Below are 10,499 nucleotides of genomic sequence, written 5' to 3'. Positions count from 1 at the left end.
CACATCTCCTGTAGTATAGAGACTGATTGAGATGACTAGAGAACCTAGAATCCAGGTTATGGTCAGAGCACAGGACAGTTACAGTTTGAAAAAACATAATTTACATACTTATTATTATATGCACGCATAGTTATTGGATCTGCTAATAGTGGCTAAGATAATGATGTCTTACTGTATGAATAGTTTTAAATAGTATTATTTTTGCAGCTGTAGCTTCAGCTGTATCAGACTGCAGAAACCTGAAGTTGTTTGTGTTGCTTTAAATTGAGGTACTTGAATATCTACCTCCTTTTTCTGTTTATAGGTATGTACTGTATGAATGTATGTACTTTATATGAATTTGTATATTTATACATGTTATTCATTATAATGAATGCAGACCAAAATAAATATCATTAATTAAATACTTTTTAATATATTTTCAATTGTATCTGCCAGCTATATTTTATTAAGCTAAAATGCTAAGTAAATACCAATTTTTTTTTTTTTTTTATTTGATTTTATTACGGATCCCCATTAGCTGGTGCCATGGCAACCAGCTAATCTTCCTGGGTGAAAACTATTTAAGGGCTGAAATCAATAAATGTATAAATCAGGCAGTGCATATAGAACGTTTGGAATGTTTCTCTAACTGTTTTAGTTTAAAATAGGGATGTTCGATATTGGCTTTTTTACCGATACCGATATACCGATATTGTCCAACTCTTAATTTCCGATACCGATATCAACCGATACCGATATAGGCAGGGTCTTTTCTGTCCCACTCTCTCAGCAGCATTGTCTAATGTTTTATCTCTGCGTCTAGAACTGAAACCCCCTTACATTTGTACTCAAGTGACTCAGCTATTCAATATGTTACATGTTTTCCATAATACAGTTTCAATATGTTACATGTTTTCCACAATACAGTTTCAATATGTTACATGTTTTCCACAATACAGTTTCAATATGTTACATGTTTTCCACAATACAGTTTCAATATGTTACATGTTTTCCACAATACAGTTTCAATATGTTACATGTTTTCCACAATACAGTTTTAATATGTTACATGTTTTCCACAATACAGTTTCAATATGTTACATGTTTTCCACAATACAGTTTCAATATGTTACATGTTTTCCACAATACAGTTTCAATATGTTACATGTTTTCCAATTTCCACAATACAGTTTCAATATGTTACATGTTTTCCACAATACAGTTTCAATATGTTACATGTTTTCCAATTTCCACAATACAGTTTCAATATGTTACATGTTTTCCAATTTCCACAATACAGTTTCAACATGTTACATGTTTTCCACAATACAGTTTCATTAAAACAAACTATTACAACCTGTGTTCACGGACACGGCCAAATTAATATCAGTGGAGTTCTTCCTAACTGTGTTGCTATGGCTTAAGCCTGGCTGTTGACTTTCTTAATGACTTTGATTACTTCAGACGTGTTAACGCGAGGGAATCTTCTCTGTCATGCTTCAGTAGTTCAGCAGTTAATAAAAGAAAATAAAAGAAACACGGTGTATGACATCATTTTCTCCTTGGCACAGGAACCCCACCGGAGCATGACATAAGAGAAAAATGGCCGACAATAGTGAATAAATATACGCAATTGATCATATTCGCATGGCTGCCATTTTGCTCTCATGTTGTGCTCAGGTTCCGTTTAAGATGAATAAGGCAGTAAAAAACATTGGCCTTACGGCATCCACTGTATTTGTTTACCCATTACGTCACATTTTAAAGGCCTCACGTCACACTACGACTACGCCACCTCCTACCAGGCTGTACCAGCGATCCATGTATCAGTTACAATATCAATAACAACGCTCTCCATGTATCAGTTACAATATCAATAACAACGCTCTCCATGTATCAGTTACAATATCAATAACAACGCTCTCCATGTATCAGTTACAATATCAATAACAACGCTCTCCATGTATCAGTTACAATATCAATAACGCTCTCCATGTATCAGCTACAATATCAATAACGCTCTCCATGTATCAGCTACAATATCAATAACGCTCTCCATGTATCAGTTACAATATCAATAACAACGCTCTCCATGTATCAGTTACAATATCAATAACGCTTTCCATGTATCAGTTACAATATCAATAACGCTCTCCATGTATCAGTTACAATATCAATAACGCTTTCCATGTATCAGTTACAATATCAATAACGCTCTCCATGTATCAGCTACAATATCAATAACGCTCTCCATGTATCAGCTACAATATCAATAACGCTCTCCATGTATCAGCTACAATATCAATAACGCTCTCCATGTATCAGCTACAATATCAATAACGCTCTCCATGTATCAGCTACAATATCAATAACGCTCTCCATGTATCAGCTACAATATCAATAACGCTCTCCATGTATCAGCTACAATATCAATAACGCTCTCCATGTATCAGTTACAATATCAATAACGCTCTCCATGTATCAGTTACAATATCAATAACGCTCTCCATGTATCAGCTACAATATCAATAACGCTCTCCGTGTATCAGCTACAATATCAATAACGCTCTCCATGTATCAGTTACAATATCAATAACGCTCTCCATGTATCAGCTACAATATCAATAACGCTCTCCATGTATCAGTTACAATATCAATAACAACGCTCTCCATGTATCAGCTACAATATCAACAACGCTCTCCATGTATCAGTCACAATATCAATAACGCTCTCCATGTATCAGTTACAATATCAATAACGCTCTCCATGTATCAGTTACAATATCAATAACGCTCTATGAGTAACACGTCGCCCCTCGGTGTAGCTCCAGTGCCGGTTGGCAGAGCAATGGTCCAAACAAAACAAACCAGGCTATTATACCCTTTCTATATTTAGGTTATCTATCCCCCGCTCCCCCCTTGTGAGCTGTTCCTGGAGCAGCAGTGTGTTCCCTGCTAGACCCACAACATCATCATGGAACTGTGCTGTTCAGAGGAGCGAGAACCGGCACCCAATCAGGATACGAGTTCAGAGGAGCGGGAACCGGCGCCCAATCAGGATAAGAGTTCAGAGGAGCGGGAACCGGCGCCCAATCAGGATAAGAGTTCAGAGGAGCGGGAACCAGCGCCCAATCAGGATACGAGTTCAGAGGAGCGGGAACCAGCGCCCAATCAGGATAAGAGTTTAGAGGAGCGGGAACCAGCGCCCAATCAGGATAAGAGTTCAGAGGAGCGGGAACCGGCGCCCAATCAGGATACGAGTTCAGAGGAGCGGGAACCGGCGCCCAATCAGGATACGAGTTCAGAGGAGCGGGAACCGGCGCCCAATCAGGATAAGAGTTCAGAGGAGCGGGAACCGGCGCCCAATCAGGATAAGAGTTCAGAGGAGCGGGAACCAGCGCCCAATCAGGATAAGAGTTCAGAGGAGCGGGAACCGGCGCCCAATCAGGATAAGAGTTCAGAGGAGCGGGAACCAGCGCCCAATCAGGATAAGAGTTCAGAGGAGCGGGAACCAGCGCCCAATCAGGATAAGAGTTCAGAGGAGCGAGAACCGGCGCCCAATCAGGATACGAGTTCAGAGGAGCGGGAACCAGCGCCCAATCAGGATAAGAGTTCAGAGGAGCGGGAACCGGCGCCCAATCAGGATAAGAGTTCAGAGGAGCGGGAACCGGCGCCCAATCAGGATACGAGTTCAGAGGAGCGGGAACCGGCGCCCAATCAGGATACGAGTTGAGAGGAGCGAGAACCGGCGCCCAATCAGGATAAGAGTTCAGAGGAGCGGGAACCAGCGCCCAATCAGGATACGAGTTCAGAGGAGCGGGAACCGGCGCCCAATCAGGATAAGAGTTCAGAGGAGCGAGAACCGGCGCCCAATCAGGATAAGAGTTCAGAGTGAACAGCGGAGTTCCCCACGTCGTTACGGCCAATAGAACTGCAAGGACGCCGAGTCCCGCCTTCACCTGAAATAACGACCAATGACATTAACAAATACTGTCATGCCATTTAAAAGCATATAAAGAAAATGGTAAAACGTTGCTATAAATGGACACACTGATGATTTAACAGTATCATCACAATTGACCCGTCATAATTTGGTGTCAAAATCCATATATGTATTTCACATTACAACTCACCCTATCTCTGGTGTCCAGGTGGCCATATAGGCGAACAACACGGCAGCATCGGTAGGGTTGGATACAGGAAGCAGGACGGAGAAGGACGTGCAGAGGGTGGTGGGTATCAACATAGATATATATAGAACACTAGATAGCTTACCCGCGCTGCCGGCCAATGGAGAGCGACGTTACTGAACCGCCGCCATCTTGGGGGGGTCAGCCTTGAGTGAGAGTGAGTGAGCTGCACAGACAAAAATACTCATAACTCGCTGAAATATTGACGGATTTACAAACGGTTTGGTTTATTACAAGCATTATTAACGTGGCTATGATTCAAGCGGTTTGTAAAAAAAACATCTTTAAAAAATATTTTTTTTATAAGTATGCAGTATCATAACTACATCTTTGATGTTTATAGCAAACCAACCCGTTTGTAAATCCGTCAATATTTCAGCGAGTTATGAGTATTTTTGTCTGTGCAGCTCACTCACTCTCACTCAAAGCTGACCTGCGCAAGATGGCGGCGGTTCAGTGACGCTGGTGACTCCTCCTTAAGCTATCTAGTGTTCTATAGATATCTATGGGTATCAACGCGTGATTTTTTTTCGCAGCCGCAGTTTGCGAAGACCCTCTCTGGTTGGTTTAGCTCCGAAGGGCTCTGGGATAGAAATGTCCGCCTTGTACATATTACACTTGTCTCTGATTGTAAACTGAGGAATTTTCTGTGATCACGAAAATAAACGTATGTTCTTTTTTTTACAACTTGACTCATCTGAATTTCTACAGCTCACTGTCTTGGCTCATTTAAAATATTCCACAACCGTTAATAACGGCTCCATTCCACTTAGTTGGGCCAGTGAGCCAATTCCAGGGCCCTGGCACACCGACACCTAAATGGAGCGGACCCAATATTTATATTTACATACAAACATTATGGTACAGCCGTGTTTACCCCCTCTATGAAACTGCAAAATGTCTGCTGATTGATTGATTGATTGAAAAATGTATTAGCAGATTGCAGAATGGGTACAATACAGTACGGCTCAATACACACAATTGTTAAGGGGATGCAGACCAGAGAAAGACTTTCGTCTTGTTTACATCAGGGTCCCCCATTTTAAATTCATCAGGATTGCTGTGATCCATAAGGTCCATAACAAGTCAAAGATACAGGTGCAGTTCAATACATTTGAATATCGTGGAACATTCTATCTATTTTGCTGTATTGATGCAGTAATTTGTGCAAAAGGAGCCCCAACCAAGTACTGAGTGAACATACATGAACATACTTTTCAGAAGGCCGACATTTCTATATACATCTTTTTTTATTGGTCTTATCAAACTTTCTGAGATACTGAATTTTGGGCTTTCATGCGCTGTAAGCCATGAATCATCTAAATTAAAACAAATAAAGGCTTGAAATATGTCACTTTGTGTGTAATGGATCTATAATCTAGGAGAGTTTTGCTTTTTGAATTGAATTACTGAAATAAAATTACTTTTCCACGATATTCTAATTCATTGAGTTGCACCATGTACAGTAGTACATCTTACACTTTAAGAAACAGCAGACACATGATCATGCATCAATACACACACACACACGCACGCACGCACACACGCACACACGCACGCACGCACACGCACTCTTTATTTTAGTCATCTTATTTTATTCTATGCTAAATGTATTGTATTGCACTGCACACGTTTTAGAACTGTATATAGTAATCTTGTTTTAGTCATCTTATTTTATTCTATGCTAAATCTATTGTATTTTATTATTGGTTTTAATATTTTCTATATTTGGTATATTATTGATGTTGCAATATTTTATTATTGGAAGCTGCTATAGTCCAGGGGTTCCCAAACTTTTCAGGCCGCGACCCAAAAATAACGGTGTCAGAGAGCCGCGACCCCCACTATTATAGGAGGTAAAAAAAAAGTTGAAAAAAAAAGTAATATATATATATTTTTTTAATAAATGGAAATGTATGGTTGAAACATGGACACGTTCAAACGCACACACACTAATAAGCATTGGAGGCTTTTAACCAGGGCCGGACTGGGGAAATCATTCAGGCCAGGAAATATAGTGCAAAATATAGCCCCAGTCAGGCCACTTTTTAAGCAGGGGGTCTGGGGCAGGGACGTGCACAGGACTTTAGAGGGGCAGGTGCTCAAAGGCTGAAAAGGGCACTGGGCCTGTGCTATTTTTGGGGGCCATTTTTGGGCGGGGAGGGGCCTTTTTATGCTTTTGGGGGGGTTTTGGTGATCAAATATTGAATATTGAACTATAATAATCAGTGCAGGAGCTCACTTATCCTTGAAAGACACTTTTATCACTGACTTAAAAGGCCCATACATCTCCATAAATGTTCAAGGCGGAGGGAATAAGTGCTTACCCTACAGACCCCAAGTCTGTTAGGACAGCAGACTCGGTTGGCACTGCTCAAAACGTACCTTTTTAAAATAGCTTTTAAATGAATTATTATCTTTATTTCATTGTCTTATTTTTCTTTATTTCTATAAATGTTACTTAAATATTTTATTATAATTTGTATCATTGTTTTATGTAGTTTTTATCATTTTATTTGTTATTTTTTAATGTCAACATATTATTTAAATTATTCAAATGCAACTCAAACATGTTCCGTTGTGATGTCACCAGTGTTGGGCAAGTTACTTTTAAAAGTTACTAGTTACAGTTACTAGTTACTTCTTCCAAAAAGTTACTAAATGACTTACTCAGTTACAAATTATAAAAGTAACTAGTTACTTCAGAAAGTAACTATTGTGTTACTTTCAAGTAAATGTTTTACATAAACAACATACACAAATCTAAACTATTTTAATGTTGCTGTGGGACAAAGTGAGACTAGCCTCCAATCAAATGCCATGTATGTAGATATTATAATTACTATGTTTATATAGTGGATCATACAAATACAAACACAATAGATGTTTTGGAACTTTTGATATGTATATTGCCCCTCAACAGGCCACAACTGGGCAACATTAAATACGAGATTACTCGTTACTGAAAAAACTAACGCTGTTAGTAACGCCGTTAATAATAACTGGATGTCACAGTATGATGTCATAATCAAACATTCTAGAAAATGTCTGATGTCACAGTATGATGTCATAATCAAACATTCTAGAACATTTGTGATGTCACAGTATGATGTCATAATAGAACATTCTAGAACATTTCTGATGTCACAGTATGATGTCATAATAGCACATTCTAGAACATTTGTGATGTCACAGTATGATGTCATAATAGAACACTCTAGAACATTTGTGATGTCACAGTATCATGTCATAACCAAACACTCTAGAACATTTGTAATGTCACAGTATGATGTCATAATCAAACATTCTAGAACATTTGTGATGTCAAGTATGATGTCATAATCAATCATTCTAGAACATTTGTGATGTCACAGTATGATGTCATAATCAAACATTCTAGAACATTTGGTACAGTATATATTCAACAATTCTCTCAGAAGATATCAGATCTCAGAAGACAAGTGAAGATTTCACTTGTTGTTTCCGGCTAGTTGTCTGTAAGCTTGAATATATTTTGTAGATACAATTTAAAATCCCCACATGGTAAAGGAAACAATGTCCTGTACAATCCTTAATGAGCTGCCTCTGGAGGGAAGGCTCTGTGATGTGGTTATTAAAGTCAACAGCACTGAGTTGAATGCCCACAAGGCCCTCCTGTGTGACTGCAGTGACTATTTCAGGTAAGTTTTGCTTGGTTCAGGTTAGCTTGGTTCAGGTTAGCTTGGTTAGTAAACAGATACCATACTGTACTTTTACTGTAAACAGATACTATACTTCTACTGTAAACAGATACTATACTGTACTTCGAATGTAAAAATATACTATACTGTACTTCTACTGTAAACAGATACTGTACTTCTACTGTAAACAGATACTGTACTGTACTTATACTGTACACAGATACTATACTGTATGTCTACTGTAAACAGATACTATACTGTACTTCTACTGTAAACAGATACTATACTGTACTTCGAATGTAAAAATTTACTATACTGTACTTCTACTGTAGACTGATACTATACTGTACTTCTACTGTAAACAGATACTATACTTCTACTGTGCTAAGACCCTATATGTCTACAGTGAAAATATATTACTACTAGGGCTGTCCCCGACTAAGGATTTGGATAGTCGACTATGATTGGCCAAAATTTGCCATTAGTTGACTATTAGTCAAAAAAAAAAAAATATATATATATATATATATTTTTTATTTTATCATTCCATTTGGGATGTGGGGGGTGCTTAATGTCTGAAGGAGTCGACTGAAGGCTTGTTGTCCTCTGCAAAAGCATGCAATTGGTCCACTGATAGATACATCTTGATATTTGTCTAGTCTAGTGTGTTCATTAGATGGGTGAAATCCTCTTTCAGTGCATCTGTGCCTGTTTTCTTAGGCAGTTGGCCTCTGGTATGCGTGCCATTAGCGTTAGCCACGCTTCTAAGAGGTTGGCAGTCGACTACGGCTCCTTTCGACCGATTAGTCGACTATTCGACTAATAGGGGTCAGCCCTAATTACTACACAGGACAGAATGTTGCTTACTGTTTACTCATCAGATATCTCTATACTCTGCGTCCCACAGAGCCCTCTTCACTCGCTGGAGCGACTCAGAGAAAGCAGTCTACACTATCCCTGGGGTGTCCCCGGGTATGATGCAGCTCATCATAGAGTACTCCTACACACGCTTTGTGCCGGTGACAGCAGAGAACGTGAAAGAGCTTCTGGTGGCTGCAGACCAGCTTCGCGTCACTGGCATAGTACGAGCGTGCTCTGACTTCCTAGAAGGCCAGCTGTCTCTGGAAAACTGTGTCGGCATCTGGAGGTTCACGGACATCTACTGCTGCCCTGACCTGAGGCGCAAGGCCCATCTCTGCATCGTGTGCCACTTTGAGGAGATGTTGCACGTCTCACAGGAGTTTGTGGAGCTGTCCCCGCAGCAACTGGTGGACATCATCGAGAGGGATGACCTGAACGTGAAGAGCGAGGAGACGGTGTTCGAGGCCGTCCTCCGTTGGATCGACCACTCCCGTGAGGAGCGTAAAACACACATCCCTTTGCTGCTGCCCAAGGTAACTAATTGTATTACGGATACACAAACATGGTTGCTAGTGCCTGAGCCATTTTTTATTTTATTTTTATTATTTTACTTTTTCTTGTTTGTCTGTCTCTTGTCAAGGTCATTATGATTCAGGTTACTGTTATTATTGTTGTCGTCCCTGTTGTCATTGTTATTATTATTATTATTATTATTATTATTATTATTATTATTATTATTATTATTATTATTATTATTATTATTATTATTATTATTATTATTATTGTAACTGAGGGGTACAATTCCCTGACTGTATTGATAAGTATGGTATCATTAAACCACTACCGCTTTATGTACTTTAATTACTGGCCATACAGTACATGATATATAAATATAATGAACACTTCCCACAATGAACCGGTTCCAATCAAAGTTGTCTTTAAGTATTTATTGCAGCAAAAGGTACATAATACTTCTCTATGATACTTTGAATGCACTTGTAAGGCAAAGGAATGTGCGTAGGCAAATCAACAATGAATGTCCATTCTCTGGTTACGCAGGAGGTAATTATACAACCTGAATCTTAGGGAATTATATCTATGGTACACTAGTAATATATAGCGGGAGATACTGGAAGGGTCCCCCTGGTTGTAAGCCAGCAGGGGTAGAAGATCTGTCGGTAGTAGAGAGTCTGGTCAACGATGACTAAGGAGACTCCAAGTACAGGAGACGGTGCAATAGCCTCTTGATCCACAGACGAATACAGCTGTTCTCCGTAGACTGTAGCTCCACAGTGAAGAAAGCTAGCCGGCCTCAGGCTCTCTGAGGCGCCGACTCGACTTGGCTCCTCGCGGGGTAAATCCAACACGTGCAGGCGTCGGCGATTCTCCGCTCCATAAATCACAGGACCAAAGCAAATATATTCCAGCCGCAAAGGGCTATGTAGTCGTCGGGTAGATTAATCCAGTGTACATGTCCACACGGTTCTCGTCTAGGTCTCCTCGGGTGAAAGCGCCCTGAAAGCAGCCCAGCCTGGATAAGAACTCTAGCTGGTACGAGGAAGCGTTGGGGATGCTGGTCACTGTAGAACTTTAGCCGCACGATACACTATACACAAATAGACTATTACTGACTTAATAGAAATATGTCGCACTCGACGGTATAGCGTCAAACTCTGACAATTCAGTTATTAATTCGCACGCGGTCTCAATGCTCTATTCTGGGGCCAAACAGGCCATACTTCACCGCACGGAGTATCATGGGTGAGGCTTCAACTTATTGGGTAAC

The sequence above is a fragment of the Notolepis coatsorum genome (assembly GCF_963971535.1).
Source record: "Notolepis coatsorum genome assembly, chromosome: 18".
Classification (NCBI taxonomy): Eukaryota; Metazoa; Chordata; class Actinopteri; order Aulopiformes; family Paralepididae; genus Notolepis; species Notolepis coatsorum.
Note: the sequence above shows the minus strand (reverse complement) of the source record.